Genomic DNA, 17266 nt, shown 5'->3' on the forward strand with positions numbered 1-17266 from the left:
AGTATTAAAATGAGATTATAATGAGACAAGCTAACTCTAGGACACTATTTTGGCAGTCTTTTCTATTTTTCTACGATTCGTCCTTGCGCTAATCATTATTGTTAGTTAGCAGAGAGTCAGTGAAGACAATCTTTATCACAGAGAGTCAGTGGAGACAGTCTTTATGTCTAATATGTCTAAGTACCCGGTGCAGTTCTTACAAAGTGTCTTCTCTACATTTTTCTTTCTTACTTTTAACCCTTGTTTCTCAAGATGCCCTGTAACAGACGGGGATCATTCCCAGTCCAAACTGCATCCCCTGGCCCCCTCCCAGGACAGACTGGGATCATTCCCAGTCCAAACTGCATCTCCTGGCCCCCTCCCAGGACAGTCTGGGATCATTCCCAGTCCAAACTGGATCCCCTGGCCCCCTCCCAGGACAGACTGGGATCATTCCAGTCCCAACTGGATCCCATGGCCCCCTCCCAAGACAGACTGGGATCATTCCCAGTCCACACTGGATCCCATGGCCCCCTTCCAGGACAGACTTGGCCCTGTCCCAGTCCAAACTGGATCCCCTGGCCCCCTCCCAGTACAGGCTGCTCCCTATCCCAGTCCAAACTGGATCCCCTAGCCCCCTCCGAGTACAGACCGGGATCATTCCCAGTCCAAACTCGATCCTCTGGCCCCCTCCCAGGACAGACTGGGATCATTCCCAGTCCAAACTGGATCCCCTGGCCCCCTCCCAGGACAGACTGGGATCATTCCCAGTCCAGACTGGATCCCCTGGCCCCCTCCCAGGACAGACTGGGATCATTCCCAGTCCAAACTGGATCCCCTGGCCCCCTCCCAAGACAGACTGGGCCCTGTCCCAGTCCAAACTGGATCCCCCGGCCCCCTCCCAAGACAGACAGGGCCCTGTCCCTTTCCAGACTGGATCCCCTGGTTCTCTACCAGTACAGACAGGGAGCATTCCCAGTCCAAACTGGATCCCCTGGCCGCCTCCCACGACAGACTGGGGTCATTCCCATTCAAAGTGGGTCCCCTGGCCCCCTCCCAGTACAGACTTGGCCCTGTCCCAGCCCAAACTGGATCCCCTGGCCCCCTCCCAGGACAGACTGGGATCATTCCCAGTCCAAACTGGATCCCCTGGCCCCCTCCCAGGACAGACTGGGATCATTCCCAGTCCAAACTGGATCCCCTGGCCCCCTCCCAGGACAGACTGGGATCATTCCCAGTCCAAAATGGATCCCCTGGCCCCCTCCCAGTACAGAGTGGGCCCTGTCCCAGTACACACTTGTCGTGGTTTAAGCCCAGCCGGACTAATCACCACACAGCCGCTCACTCACTCCCCCCAGGTGGGGTGGAGGAGAGAACCAGAAGAGTAAAAGTGAGAAAACTCGTGGGCTGAGATAAAAACAGTTTAATAGGTAGAGCAAAGAACACCGCGCGGAGAAGCAAAGCGAAAGAAGGAATTAATTCACCACTTCCCGTCGGCAGGCAGGTGTTCAGCTATCTGCAGGGAAGCAGGGCTCTATCACGCGTAGCGGTTGCTCGGGAAGACAAACGCCATTACTCCGAATGTCCCCACCTTCCTTCTTCCTCCCTCGGCTTTATATACTGAGCATGATGTCATATGGTATGGAATATCCCTTTGGTCAGTTGGGGTCAGCTGTCCCGGCTGTGTCCCCTCCCAACTTCCCGTGCACCCCCAGCCCACTCGCTGGTGGGGTGGGGTGAGGAGCAGAAAAGGCCTTGGTGCTGTGTGAGCCCTGCTCAGCAGTAACTAAAACATTCCTGCTTTATCAACATTGTTTCCAGCCCAAATCCAAAACACAGCCCCATACAATCCAAAACACAGCCCCATGCTAGCTGCTATGAAGAAAGTTAACCCCATCCCAGCCAAAACCAGCACAACACTGGATCCCCTGGCCCCCTCCCAGGACAGACTGGGCCCTGTCCCAGTACACACTGGATCCCCTGGCCCCCTCCTAGGACAGACTGGGATGATTCCAATGTTTGACCTACGTCCAGTGAGGTTAGCAAGGGGTTAAAGCGCGGTGTGTAAGTACAGCTCCCCAATTCATCCATCTGGAGTAGTGGCTACATGTGTGCTTGTGGTGTTTGGGGGTACTGCAAGGGTAGTGGGTTGTAAGTGTTCTGGATGTACGTGATGATAGAAATTGTGACAACTCCTTTTGCTGCATAAATGCATCATGTTGTCCTGGTAAGCATCTCTTAAACGGATGGACTTCTTCCTGCCAACTAAACAATGTATTCAAAATTCATGTCAGATATGTACTGCCATGTAACCCACAGAAATACTGTTGGATTTTTTAGAGCGCTTCTGCTAATGATGAAAAGCAACTTCCAGCCTCCTGAATTAAAGGACAAAATGAAATGGCAAGTACTTTTCTGTTTCAGTAGATAATGATCATGTAGTTCACTGGGCAATTGATTCTCACATTTACCACTTCCTTTTACAGGTCCAATACTTTCCATCATTCTGTGAAAATGGTACTTAGAAAAAAATCCTAAAAAAGGACCGACAGCTGAAAAGTTACTACAGGTATAAATTTATGTATGCGATTTTTTTTAAGTTCTAAAATTAAAATATGCTTAATATGAGTGGTTGGAATTTTAATCTGTGTTTTTCCTTCTGTCTTTCAGCATCCTTTTTGTTACCCAGCCATTAAATCCAAGTCTTGCTATTGAACTTTTGGATAAAATGAATAATTCTGAGCATTCCACTTACCGTGATTTTGATGACGATGATCCTGAGGTGGGAATACATTTTAATCACAGGCTCAGATTAAGTTTTCGTTTGCCGACAAAACTAAATGCTTATGATTTCTTGAGCCACAGAATGTTTTGTGATCTGGGAACAGGCTCAAGGGTTGCTTTTACTTTTGGTTGTGCTGCTCTGTCACACGTCCAGGCCCTTAGCAAAACTCATTATATTTGGGGGAGAGACACTCAAAGAGAAAGAGATGAAAACACTTTAAAATTTTGTTTGCGGTTGTCCTTCAACAATTTTGCAGCAGTATGTGTGGACTGCTTCTCCAGTCCCGAGTTCTGGCGTGCATTCTGCTTTCTGTTTCTTTGTGGAATTATGTTTCCATTCATCTGCAAAGCAAGCATTCATAAAAATCGTGTTCTACCTCTGCAGAACTTGTTCTTTTGTTCCTCATTTGCTTTCTTATGAGAAGGAGAGAACGATCCTGTAGTTGTTTTTGTCAAGCAGTTTGGTATGTGTTTCTTGCAGATTCTATTTTCTATCTTGGAATACTCTGAAACTCCATTTCACTTACGGTTTTGTCAGAGACAAAGTTTCTGACTTTCTGCTTTAACAGCTGGGAAGAAACAGCACGCTTATGGAAGGTGATAAGCGGTGCAGGACTGAAGTGTTTCATAAACAAGAGAAAACAGATATTCTGTTACTGCATCCTGTCTTCATACTTAACTGTATGTTAGTGAAGACTTTCCAACTATCAATACCGTTAAACTGAGAGGCCAAAAAGGGAATGTTATCTGAGCAAAGACAAATGCTGGCCAGCATTGTCTTTACTTGCTCAAATCCAGTGTTTGAAAAACCCTTGTCTTGAAGTTAAAGACACTCTACAGATAAAATGTCTCCAAATAATTCTAACTTTCATGTACTAAAAAGTACATGCAATCTTTATTTTTAGCTTCCGCTTGATTTCTGTCTGTCTTTGTTGCTATTATGCTAAAGAAACCTGCTAAAAACCAGGTACACAATACTGGCTTTAAAGTGAATATATTTTGGAATTGAAGTATTTTATTGTTCACTTCTAGCCTCTGGTAGTGCCTCAGAGGATTCATTTGACAAGTCGAAATGGGAGAGGAGAAAAGACACGCTCTGAAATAAACTGTAAGCATGTGTACTATGACAACATTAACTATTCTTAAAATAATCATTGATATTCACTTATTTCAACTCGTATTCTGCATAGCTGACGTATATAGAAACAGTTTTAGTGATATTCAGGAAAAGAAAAACTTACGCTGTTTCACTTACGGATATAGTTTCTAGATGACTGTGCAAAAGAAACATTAGTGTAAAACATTTGAATGCCCCTTTTGTCAGCACTTCAGCAAATGTCACTATTGCTTCATCTTAACGGAACAGGACGCAACCTGAGCTTTTCTGAGAGCTGATTGGTATCGCTTCATACGCCACTGCAGCAGGGATATTCGGAGTGATGCCAGATTGTGCTAGGTAGCAGAATGGCAGAGGAAGATTTTTCTGCCTTAATTTAGTCTCTTGTTGTGGTTTTTGCTTTTGAACTGAAACAGTCCTTTAGAAATCAGGAAAGGAGGTGGTTGATCGCTGGCCATTAAAAGCAGACTCCATCCCCCAAACTGTGGTCATTCTTTTGCTTGAATTAAATCAGAGCAATCCTTGGAGCTTTAGTTGTCTTTTCTGAAGCTAAAATTGTGGGAAGGAGTGTTAAAGAGCGTCTGCCAAAGAGCTTTCCTAGAAGATGCGATAAGCTCTCTCCAAACTTCATTCACGGCTCTTTAGTGCTATTGAATCGCCCCAAAGAACGTGTTTTCTCTAAATTACATCTGTATTGGTGCTCTAAAGAGGGCACTTGACGGCCTTGTTTGCTGAATGGTTTTCCTCATCCTTCCTAATGAGCGGGTGGGGCAAGTGGCGATCGTGCTGCCTTTGTGACAGAAGAGTACTTCCTGTGCCCCTTAGTTTCCAGCAGGCACAAGTTGGGGGTGTGCCTGTGTCAGAAGTTTCCATCAGTGGGGCTGTGATGCACTCATTAAACTGGATTTGCCTTTTTGGTTAGCCTTTGGAGCTGAATTGGGTCTAATTACAGTCCAACTTCGATTCTTGTTTTCCTTTTCTCCTCTGTAGTTGGTCAAGTAAAATTTGGTCCACCCTTGAGGGAAGAGACGGAGCCACATCGTGAGTTTGTGAGTTACAAGCAGCGTGGGCTATGCTCTGCACATTATTCCCTGCAAATGTCTGTGGAGGAGGAGAAATCCAAGATGTGTAGCATACCTCCTTAGTGCTACTGAAGTTGGTAGTGATTTTTCTGACAAGTAACATATTGGTCCTGGATCTTTTGGTGCCATTGCACTATATGCAGCAAGACCCCTTATTTGTGGGCTCTGCCAGGTGTGATGTATGTGCTAAGCAACAGCCCTTGGTCTTCTGGTTTCCCCTATGCTTTATACCTCATTGCCAAGTATATCATTCCCTTTAATTATAGAGTTATTTTTTTAATTGTAGAATTACTGTGCATATTCAAATGTTTCTCTCCCTTGTGCTTGTATTGACACTTGAGCCACGCCGAGTCTGGCAGTTGATGTATTCTGTGAAGGTGTGTTGCCAATGTTTTCATCCTACGGACCTGTCAGTACAAGGGGTGTGAGAACTCAAGCAGTGAGGGAAAAGGTGTCTGTGCTGCCTCACGCACACGATTGCAGCAGCTTCCTCTCTTCTGTGGAGACTGTTGCTTTCCACACTTGTGCACTTGGGCAGTTTCTTCACATTCCTGGATAAAAAAGACACTCCTTTGCTTCCTTACTGCAGACTTCTGTGTTCTCTTTGTTTTTCTAAGGCAGGTGTTGAGGTGAAAAAGTTGGCTTAGTGCATAGGTGGGAGGGACATTGGCTTTGCTCTGAGTTGGTTTTGGGAAGGGTGCGTAGCTGGGAATGTAATTCCTCTTCTGAAGGCTACAAACTACACGTGAGTGGGTTTTCTGGTGTAGGTTTCCTTGTACTGCTCTGTCGTTGTACTAAAATCTCCTTCCCGGTGCCTTGTCCTTTGGTAGTGGGTCAGCTGGCTCTGGGTGTATGAGTTTGTATGTGATCTTGCTCTTCCTCAGCAATGGCTGGACAGGTAGTCTGCAGGTTCTAGTGCCTGTTTGAGACAGAGGAGAATAGCTTACCACATCTCACATAGGACTTATGCAATTGTTTCAGATACGTTATTTAGACCTTGACATGACTGCATACCAACATCATTTCAGAGCCCTGGTTATACAAGTGTTTCTTAAACATGGTAATGAAGTCAGTGTTTCACCATAAACTCATCACCGTAAACTCCAAAAGATTTTTGAACTGATTCCAAGTTATCCTGGCTTTGCTCCCCTGTTGCATTGTCTGGATTATAAAGAAAATACAATTGGTAGCATCGTATAGTTCAAATTATAATGCTTGGCTCCTTAAGAATGTCATTTATTTCTACAGACACAGAATCATAATAGCAAAGAGATGTTAAGGGAGAAGCTGAAGTTTTAAAAATACTTTTTCTGTTTCTTTCTTGCTTTATCAGTTACTGACCAAACCAAACCAGTTAGCGGACAGCTTCATGGGGCAGAGACGTGTTTTCCTTGCACCTTAGGAACCTGAGTTGCTAAACCGGGGAGAGGGATTTTCTGCAGGGACTAAAGCACCACTTTGGAGAGCACTTCTTTGTCCGGTGTTGTTGGGAGGGAGGAGCAGAGCCTTTTCCTACCTTGTGGGTTAGCAATCAGGGCCTTTGCACTTTGGAATGGCAGAAGCCCTTGCTGCTCCAAGAAGGGACTTGAAGGATGCAGATTAATTCTGCTGATAAGGAAATCTCTTAGTATGGTCTGCTCCTGTTGGAGTTTGGGTATTTGAAACCTGTCCAAAGAACTTGCCTCATCTCCCTGCCTGTGGGGAAGATCCCTGATTGCTTGTTTGGATCTTTCTGAAGAGGGCAATTAACTGGTCTACTGCTCCTATCAGAATGAAGCATGCAGTCCTGATCTGTCCTTTCCAGATAAAACAGAGCAATGATTTTGAAAATGATGATGTTGGGTCTAGAGACCAAAGAAAATCTGTATTTTGTCATTAGATATAGAACCGATGGACAATTTAAATTGGCATGTCAAACGCAAACTAGAGCTCTGTTCACAGAATGGCTGCTCCAGCAAAGAGCCTTAGCACAAAGCAGGCTGAGGGAGAAGTTTGTAACAACCTACACGCTCTTTTAAATGCAAGCGGGAGCAAGAGGTGCCTGTCTGTTCCTCCAGCACTAACAGTGTGGATCCCTTTTCCTTACAGCAGTTCTTCTGACCCTTTTGGTTCTGTCTCACTAAAGCATGCTTAAATTTGATGTTTATAAGCCAAAGGACTGGACCGCTGCAGCATGAGGAGTTACTGGTGGTGGTGGTGCCTGGAGATGTGGAACTGGCACATACTTGCCTCTAACTGAGGCAGTTTGTCGCTCATTGCCACAGCTCAGGTGGTGAACAATAATCCATTCTTTTGGTGTGACTCGGTAGTGTCTGGTAATGTGACCGTACCCTTCGCTGTGTTTTACCTCCATCCCCAGAACTGGCTTAACATGGTTTGAGTTTCAACTAACAACTTTTGTTTTAGCAAGAAACTTTCCCTTTGTGTCTACCTGGCTTTCAGTCACAATGTAAATAACTTGAGTGTCTTGATCTCTGTCTAACAAACAGCCTGGCAGGAGTGATTTTTGGACAATTCAGAAGAAAAATACTACACTGCAAGATCTAACCTGGTATTTTTCATCTTATACCTTTCTTTGTCAGTGTTAGTTTTGTCTTTGTTTTCCTTTTTCAAAGCTCATGTTGTGCCCTGTTGTTGTACTGGTGTTTTCATCTGTGTAAAAGCCATTCAGTGTAAGGATGAGTCTAGATGTGTGTTTCTGTAATGTAGGAAGGAATTCTTAGTATGTGCAGTACTGAAAGCATTTCACCCGTACTCATGTTTAGTTGAATCATTTGTATAGAAGGGGCTCAGTATTAGGCACTCATTCTAATTTCTTTATTTAACTGCCTTGCAAAGCATAACTTGTTAATTTTTTTGAAAGTGATTAAAAATAGAAGAGACAGTCTCTTTGTATTTTTGTCTGGTGGTTCCTTTAAATAGTCGCATGAAAGACTATGAAATTATATAAATGTAAGTCTCTGAATTCTCCAGATGGTAATTATGTGACAGAATGAATATACACTGAATAGCAATAACAGAAAGTGGTGTCCTAAGAGTTTTCAGTGGCATTTGGCATCGTTTACAGTCTGATACATTCTCGACATTTACTGCACTGCTAAAAAAATTGGTTCCTAGCTTTGCAGTGTAGAAATTACTCTAGAAAGAGAGTTTTCTTATTTCTGTGCTCTTTAGGCACCGTGTAGTTCAAAATGTAATGCTTTTAAGTCTTGGACATCTTCATATACTGTTAAAAAAGTTAAAGAAATATTCTGTACTAGATGAAGAGCATTATTCTGCTAACTTTCTTTGATTTGTGAGATGTTTCATAGAAGTGCAGTGAGGGGAACATGGAAGACTGGGGTGCTTGGGAATGTCTTGGTTTGTTTTTCATGTGGTCATTTTGTTTTGGATTTCTTTGGTTTTTTTGGCATGAGTTGGCTTGGTGTGACGTGAATCTGCCAATACCATAGTTACTGAGAGCTTAGACTGTCTTCCCCATTCGTGGAAGGAATTTCCTGTATTGCTTGATTATAAGAATGTTTCATAAATTGTGTTGAGATCAGTAGCTTAGATTTCTCTGTACGCGGTTGGAGCACCTCCATCGTGTGCAATTGCTCTGGTTTGGGGAGTGTGGTTTTGGTTTTTCGGTTTGGTTTTCTTTTGGTTTCATCTTTTCAGTTTAACGCTTTTTAAAACCTGCCTTTTTCAGGATACTTTCAGTGTTTGTCGCATGTCTTGCTAGCCTCGTATCTATCTGGGGGTCTGAGAGACAGCTGAGAACATGTCTCCTAACTGGACTGTCCTTTCCCATCCTTCTTTCACCCCATGCCGTTCAGTACCCTCTTCAAAAATTATTACTATGACCAAGCTTATAAAGTACTGTTGTTGTCCCATTCGTGGGAGGGTTTTTAAAGACAATCGACAGCACTTTCTGTGTTTCACTGCTTTCTTCACAACCTCCTGTGCTCATTGTGAATCAAAGAGGAGAATTCTGGTTTCGTGGCAATGCTTCACCCATTTGTGAGGTTTTTCCAGTGAGACCTAATCCTTCTGGAAATTAGGAGATCTATTTAGTAGTTGGTTCCTTCTTCTGTTGTGGACCAGCCCACACTGATCAGACTTTCTCTCTCTGTCTCTGTCCTTCCCCCACTCCCCGCTCCTGCTCTGACAGTATTGGCTTCGGCTATGTTCACTGAGGGAAGTGTTATATGGATTTTTCAAACATCATCAAGAGGAAAAGACTACTTTTTCAGAAGCATAATATATCACCTACTACTGTTGGGGTCTTTCCCATGCTGTTCTACTGGGTTTATAAAATACCTTACGAGCAGCAACTCTTTTGCTCAGCAACGTGTCTGTAAGATCCTGCCCCAAAAAATCATCAGAAATTGAGACATATTTGGGGCATCATGAGTCATAAAAGGTATACAGTCGAGGTTGGTAGCAAATTTGGGGCGTGAGTGAGACTATTTTTACTTATTACCTCGCATTTGGCACAGCTGGATGGGTCATATGGCAGCTGATGCAGTCACCATGCACATTACCTTTTAAAAACTTGACAGCTACGATGTGGTTACCCTTAAAAAGCATTCCTCTCCTTTTCCTCTTCCCCCTCCCTCTGCCGCTGTGTTCCTGAAACAGCTACCTGGATCTGCCAGAAGGATGGAGAAATTCAGTCAAGGTCTTGTTTGCAGGGAAAATTCCGTGTCCAAACCCCAGTATCCCTTCATGCAAATGGCAAACAGACAAGAACAAGATAGTACTCCTCTTTGATCTTCTACAAATATACCCCTTTGATTCGTATCTAAAGACAGAATAACAGAATATTGTGCTCTAGGTACAGGGCTCTTCTCTTTTTCAGGATAGGTCTTTTTTAGTTTTTCTGCACCTAGACAACAAGTTTCTGAGGAACTTACTTGGGCACCTTCTGCCGTTTGAGATTGTCTTGCACATTCTGCTTCCTGTCATTTTGAGTTCCTCCTGTTCCTATTCCGGTCATTGCACTGTGTTTTGGCAGCTGTTTTCTGACAATCTCCTTTGCCTCAGGAGCAGCAGAGGTATGCTGGTCTTAAATTAAAAAAAAAAATAATCTTGCCTGCACATTAGACTTCACATAGGGTAGACCTCAAACAAATGCTTCTCCCATATTTTTCCCTGTCTTTCTGTGTACTTTAAAAGCATTTGTTTGGATACAGACTCAAATAAGTGGGAGAGCTGAGCATTGCATTTGCAGTGAGCTCAGTAAATGGTTTAGATCAAAGTAATCTTCTCAAAAAATATGTGCACCTTTGCTCTGGAACAATTTTTGAGTTTTATGCTATTGATCCTGGGAGAAGCACCTGAAAATCCAATGGCTAACGACATGTATGAGTGTTCATCTTGTATTGCGGCAGCCACCACGATGACAGTCTCGGGAACCTACCTGAGCTGGTGTGGTAGGACCCAATTTCTGTCAGTTGAAATGTTTTTGCTGTAATTAAGCCTATGTTCAGAAGCAGTCTCAAGTACGTGACATGCTGAGGAAGAACGTGCAGCTTCTTTCAGGTTCTTGTTTCCACCAGGTCGGTTCCCCGTTCGGGTTCCCTGTGTGGCGTTGCAATGGCTGTGTCAGTGTGGTGGAGGGAGGTGCGTGGGGTAGAGAGAAGGCGGGAGTAAGGGCTCTTAAACCCAGCTTCTGCAGAGCTGTTGCTGTATGTGTAAGTGCATCCACCTCCCAGAGGTGACGTGTTGTACTCAGCAGTGGTGGGGTCAGCCCAGGGGAATCTGTACGAGAATTTGGCTTCTAGCCCCAGAAGCCCCATTTCTCAGCAACAGAGCTTATTGTTGTTCTGATTCAAAACAAAAGGTCATGTTGAGCAAATAAAAATATTTTCATTCAGGTTATCCTTATCTGCAAGGAAGTATTGTGGCAAAAAATCTTTCCTCCCTTTCATAGTGAGCTGAAAAATAATACCAGTTTGTTACAAATCTGCAATATAAAAAGTCATGTATACACTGCATGTAGGTGAGCAGGCACTTCTTTATTGCAGCGCTGGACGCACAGGGGATCACTCCACCACGTGTGCGTGCCTAGTTTCTCTGCTACAAAAGTTATATACAATCAAAGTATACATATTCATCATATTTCCAGGAAACAATTAACATATTCATACGATTTCCGAGAACTCGTTAATATATGTAAAAGCTCGTGAGGCATGTGCCTTCAGGTACACAGGTGGTCGTCTAAGGTCCTCTGGTGGTCGTCCATAGTCTTCCTCATGGTGTCCTTCAGTTGAACGCCATCTTTGCTCAGGTTGGTTGCAAAATCCCATTCTTGGAATCTTCTTAAGTTTTCCTCGGTTTCCTGACCAGGTCTACAACTTATCATTCTCTTGACAAGCAAATCCTGCCTATTCACAGTGCTACATTGTTCAGCAGTTAGTTTATGATGAAATCACAGATAAGTCATACCTCATTACCTTCATACAGAATATATAAAATTTAATTTTTATTAATCGCTCTCTGGATTATACTATTCTATCAATATCCATCCTTAAAATAATCAATGGTTACTTCTATTAATATCTATTGATTGGCATTCTTGATATTTGAATCAAGATGGGAAAGGTAAGGAATTTTCCAAGCAGCATCATTGGTGCATATCAGGTCACATTGTCACGGGACTCAAACCAGACTTTTCTATTCAGTTCTTCATCGTTCCATCTCATTACTGTTAGTTCCTTAGTATGGAACAGCGACTCCCTGGTGAGGTTCCTATGGTTATTGTTTCTAACGGAACAATCCTAACATATGCATTTGTATTTTATTATTTTATTGATTAATCAAATTTAACCTTTCTATATGATTAATTCTTGATTATTTTTTTTAAAAATCAGAGTATTTACAAAAGTTCCCCCCTGTGAAAGTTTTGAAAATTATTTCAATACGTTCATTTTAATCAGTTAAGCTGATTATGTGCATCAAGTATAGATGCCAAACGAGTTAATCGATTCATCATCCTCCAATTTATGATATGTAGTATTACTGAGAAAACAAGACTGATCAAAATCAGTATCAGGAGAATAACGATGGGGTGGCATAACTTATTTAGGATGCCTGTAGCAGTAGGTGACCATCCGAAAAGAGTGTCCCACCATTTATGTTCTGCACCTTTTCCACCCTCTCTAAAACACAGTGTATTTCTTCCACATTGTGATGAACAGTTATTAAAGTTCTGTGTCTGTTTCCCTTGACCTTTTTCAAAATTTTGATTAAATCCTGATTGTTGTAGCAATTGTTTCACTAAAGTGAGATTCATTCCAATGGGTGCAGGCAACAGTTCCTGAGTTCATGTATAATTCGATTGCAAGAGCTGGTGAGATGTGACTGGAGCCAAGTAAGAAAAATCACATCCCGTGATTTCAGTGAAATTGCAAACACAAAAATTGGAGTGATTCCTAGTATGTATAACTACATCATCTACGGATATAAAATCACAAGCTGTTCTCAAACATACACAGCCCTTACCCATACATCTATATAAGCAGTGTTTCAGGGTTTTCGTCAGGGCGAGTTTCAAAATGACTCAAAATGATTTTGTTCAGTATCTAAACAGATATCCTGACCTCTGATTGCATTACCTTCACAGATGAACCCTTGTTGTTCTCGTACAATACAAGAATCCAAATCCACAGTTTGCCATTTCTGTCCCACTTCTTGGGCCCATACTCTATGCTCAAATGGATAGAGTATGGTTCCATTGTGATTCAATCCTAATGCAATAACAGGGTAGATGGAATATATTGAAGCATTATGTCTAGTTAATACAAAAGTTGTGGCTGTACTTGTGATGGGATCGTGGGTAAAGTTTACCAAATTCCACCAGGACTGGAGTTTTTTCTCTAAATCAGTGGCACTATCTCAAATTATTTTCCGAATCTCGGTGGGGAGATTGCCTTCTTCACCCTCTCTTATGATTGAAGCGGCCACTGATTGCGCCCACAGTTGAGCCTGGATACAACTGAGAACCAAAGATAGGTTATCTTGGGCCACACCGAGTGCATCTACAACGAAATTCATGGTCTTCCACATTGACCTTTTCCCATGTTGGTAATATGTTTGACAACAGCCACTGGTTAGTTTCTAAAGCCAATAGGGAAGATTGCAAAGGCCGTTGTAATTTAGCCAATTCACTAGATGGAGTAGCCAATTTGTCTCCTGACATATTTTCCTAATTTGCCTTTTTAATGTCAGAATGTTTTTAAACAAGGCCTTTTTGTTCAAGCTTTAGACATCTAAAAAGTGTCTACATGATTCACACCTGCATGAAGCTTTGCAAATCACACAGTAGTCACCAAACAGCTATATTGCACAAAGATCCACACAATACCACACCATTCTTAGCTTAGTCTACATTGTAAAGCGCTGTTACGTAGGAAGAAACTTGTTCTGGAAAAATAAGTATCTGGATAGGCAAGTACTGTTGAACTGTATTTCTGAAAGGTGACACTTCCATCGTAGCGGAAAAAATCTGACAGTGTGTTGTCAGTGCCTCTGACAGTGTGTGTTTTTATTTAATAAGCTGGACTAAGCACCATAGAGTACTGTAATGAATGCATCCTAAGTATTCAGGTGACACCAAAAGCCAAATCAATTTTTAAACTCAGAATGAGATAGATACAAACAGACATATCAAAAGGTAGGTAAATGTTTAAAGTGGCGTCAGTCTCTGTCCAGGAGAATAAGTAATTGCATAGCAGAGCACATCTTAAAGTAATGTAAGATAAAGCTATAGCAGAAAAAAAACCCTCAATCTTTAATTTTTTACTTCTATATTGTCAAACCAGTAAAATTTAATCTTTTTAAAATAAATGAGTCTGAGAGACTGTCGTCATAGCTAAGATAGTGTTCAGTTTATGAGTATTTCCATGAAATAATGAAAGGCCAAAGCCTGGTGGTATTGGTCCAGATGCTTATAAAGAATCCAAATGTGGAACTGTGGCATGCTAACCATGACATAAACCCTTAATTTAGACCGGTTTCTGAAGCTGAGGAATCAAAAATTATATATTTGTCTGTGGAAAGAGATTTGGTCTGGGAACAACAAATGAGAAAGTTCAACCCTATCATCTATAGCTTTAAGCCAATACTAAGTGACCAGGTAAACGAGCAGATGAAACTCAGTATTAACAAATGCAAAAGAACACACCAGGTGGGGAAACCCTGTATGTGCACAGCTTGTTTACAACTCACCATCAGGATTGTGTGGAAAACACTGCAGAAGAAACTTGGTAAATGTCAGCTTAATACTCGGTATTGACCAAAAAGGCAAATACAGTTTCAGGACTATGGAAAGAAGGAAAACCCAGCATTTTGTCATCCTTCACAACAACAGAGTGTCTGTATGGAGGGCTCCTTCAGTCAGTCTCAGAAGGCAAGAGGAGAGAGAGGGGCAGCAGGATGCTCACCAGTAGAGAATGGCTTCCATCCAGCAAGAGGAAACATGAAGGGGAGGGCATAATAGGAAAGAAAGGCTATGACAACCATCTATTACAAAAAGAAATTACCTAAATGGTAACTAGCGAGGGACAATTTGCCATTTCTCCTGCAACAGGAAGTTCCAGAAGATATCCACTGCTTCACAGCTGCTGCCTGGGTCATCAAAGTGTTTCTCACACAAGTGCATAATGAAGCTGTGGAATGTACTTCCACGCAGCCTTACTAAGGCAGAAACATTTGCGGGTGAGACCCAGACAAGAAGTTGCTCTTGCCGGGCCTTTCTAGCCCCAAAAGGGCTGTCAGGCGCACTCTGTCGCAGATGGAACTTCTGCCAATTACCATTTCTGCCAATTTCTTCTGACAGTGGCCACTGGACAGGGGCTTAAGAGAGAGGACACTGGAGGGGTGTACTCCAGGTCAGATCAGTACAACAGTTCAGACAGCAAAGCACACAAAGGTTTTGCATTATGACCTACATTCATTTAAGTGTATTGTGATTTTCAGATCCCGTTTCATAGCTCTACAGCTGTATACACGTACTTAGTAAGCATACTTCACACACATTCCTCAAGATGCAACACTATCCCCAAATTAGAAAGCATATCCCCAAATTAGAAAGCACCAAGTATGTATAAGAAACATCCTTCACTTTATAGCCTTATTTTTCCACAACACAAGTTAACAGTGCAAGTACCCACATGTTTTTTTACGTAGATTTCTATAAACAGATGCAGTCCACCTCCATGCCCAGTAAGATCACCTAACAGATGCTCCTGGAAGATACGTCAAGACATATGGAAGACAGGCAGGTGATTAGAAACAGCCAACATGGGTTCACCAAGGGCAAATCATGCCTGACTCATCTAGTGACCTTCTGTGATGGAGTGACTGCACGAGTGGACAAGGGAAGAGCTACAGATGTCATATACCTGGACTTGTGTAAGGCCTTTGATACGATCCTCCACAACATTCTTATCTCTAAATTTGAGAGAGATGGGCTTGATGTATGGACTGTTCAATGGATAAGGAATTGGCTGGATGGCCACGTCCAAAGAGTTATAGTCAATAGCTCAATGTCCAAGTGGAAACCAGTAACGAGTGGGGTCCCTCAAGGGTCTGTGCTGGCACCAATATTATTTAGTATCTTCATTAACAACGCAGACAGTGGGATTGAGTGCACCCTCAGCAAGTTTGCAGATGACACCAAGCTGAGCAGTTCATTCGCTAGAGGGAAGGGATGCCATTCAGAGGGACCTTGACAGGCCTGAGGAGCAGGCCCATGTGAACCTCATGAGTGGGCACGGTGGTGTTGGTTGATGGTTGGACTTGATGATCTTACAGGTCTTTTCCAACCTTAGTGATTCTGTGATTCTGTGAGATTCGCCAAGACCAAGTGCAAGGTCCTGCACTCGGGTCCAGGCAATCCCCAGTATCAGTACAGACTGGGGGATGTAAAATGGGCCACAAAAATGGTCAGAGTGCTGGAACACCTTCCCTGTGAAGAAAGGCTGAGAGGGTTGGGGTTGCTCAGCCTGGAGAAGGCTCCAGGGAAGACTTCATTGCAGCCTTTCAATATATAAAGAGGGCTTAAACAGAAAGAGGGAGATTTAGATTAGATAGAAGGAAGAAATTTCTAATGGTGAGGGTGGTGAGACCCTGGAACAGGTTGCCCAGAGAAGCTGTGGCTGTCCCATCCCTGGAAGTGTTCAAGGTTATGTTGGACAGGGCTTTGAGCAACCTGATCTAGCGAAAGATGTCCCTGCCCATGGCAGGGGGATTGGACTAGATGATCTTTACAGGTCCCTTCCAAACCAAACCATTCTGTGGTTCTATGATTCTACGCAAAACTACTATGTGATACAGTTTTTAAAAGGAGAGGAACAGAAATCTGAGGTGAGACATCCTTTAAGGCAGAAATCGGGTCTCAGAACTTAATCAGTGCATTTTTAACATTCTTACTAAAAAACCAAGCTGCTACTAGATCAAAAAGTTAACTTATAGAAACAAGTATTAAAAGAAATACCTGATGTTTTTTTAAAAGTTCACATATTATTACTGATGTCAGTAACTCATATGCTTTTGCCTAAATACCAGGTACAATTACTCACACATGCAAACACTTCTGATTTTGGACTCTAAAGTGAGTCTGATGTTTAAGGTAGAATTGCACTTTATATATTTTTATATAGCCTATAGTAAAAGCCTGGAAGAGTCAAGAAACTTACCATTATGCCACCAACTACACGACACCAGGTGTCAGAATTAGAGTTTTAGCTTACCGTCACATTAAAGGTATATGACATGCAATCAGATTCTAGTTTACCCTCCTCTTTCCAAATAAAACCTAAACGTTCAGCTGCAGTTCTGATTTCTCCCTGCTTTATACTGTATTTTTGCAAATGTTCTTTCGTGCTGAAGGGCCCAACCCCTGGTGCTCAGGGGTTAATTGGAAAGCATTTGACCCCTCAGAGGCATTCAGGCAGATTTCTTGAAAGGAGAATGGCAATCACATGCTGTCAGCTTTGATTTCATTAAATGCAAAACTGACTATGTAAGGATTTACGTTACACAAAAGGTAGATTTCTACCCCCGAAGAGTAATTTTGGTTGCTAGTCAAACTTCTTCCCTGCTTCCCCCTGGGAAGAAAGTCTGTGGAGAAAAGCATTGCACAGATCACAAGAAAGGCAGGAGAGTTCCTGGAAGAACATTTCCCACTAGTGTGGGACGTGTCTGAACCGTTTGTTTAAAAAAAGCATGACCCAGAGGCTTGTAAGCAACATGTGGACAGAATGTAATTAATCAGGAGTGAAAACTAAGGTAGAATTCTTCTGCTCTCTCTCGTCTT

Source organism: Gavia stellata, unplaced genomic scaffold (assembly GCF_030936135.1).
Source record: "Gavia stellata isolate bGavSte3 unplaced genomic scaffold, bGavSte3.hap2 HAP2_SCAFFOLD_34, whole genome shotgun sequence".
NCBI lineage: Eukaryota > Metazoa > Chordata > Aves > Gaviiformes > Gaviidae > Gavia > Gavia stellata.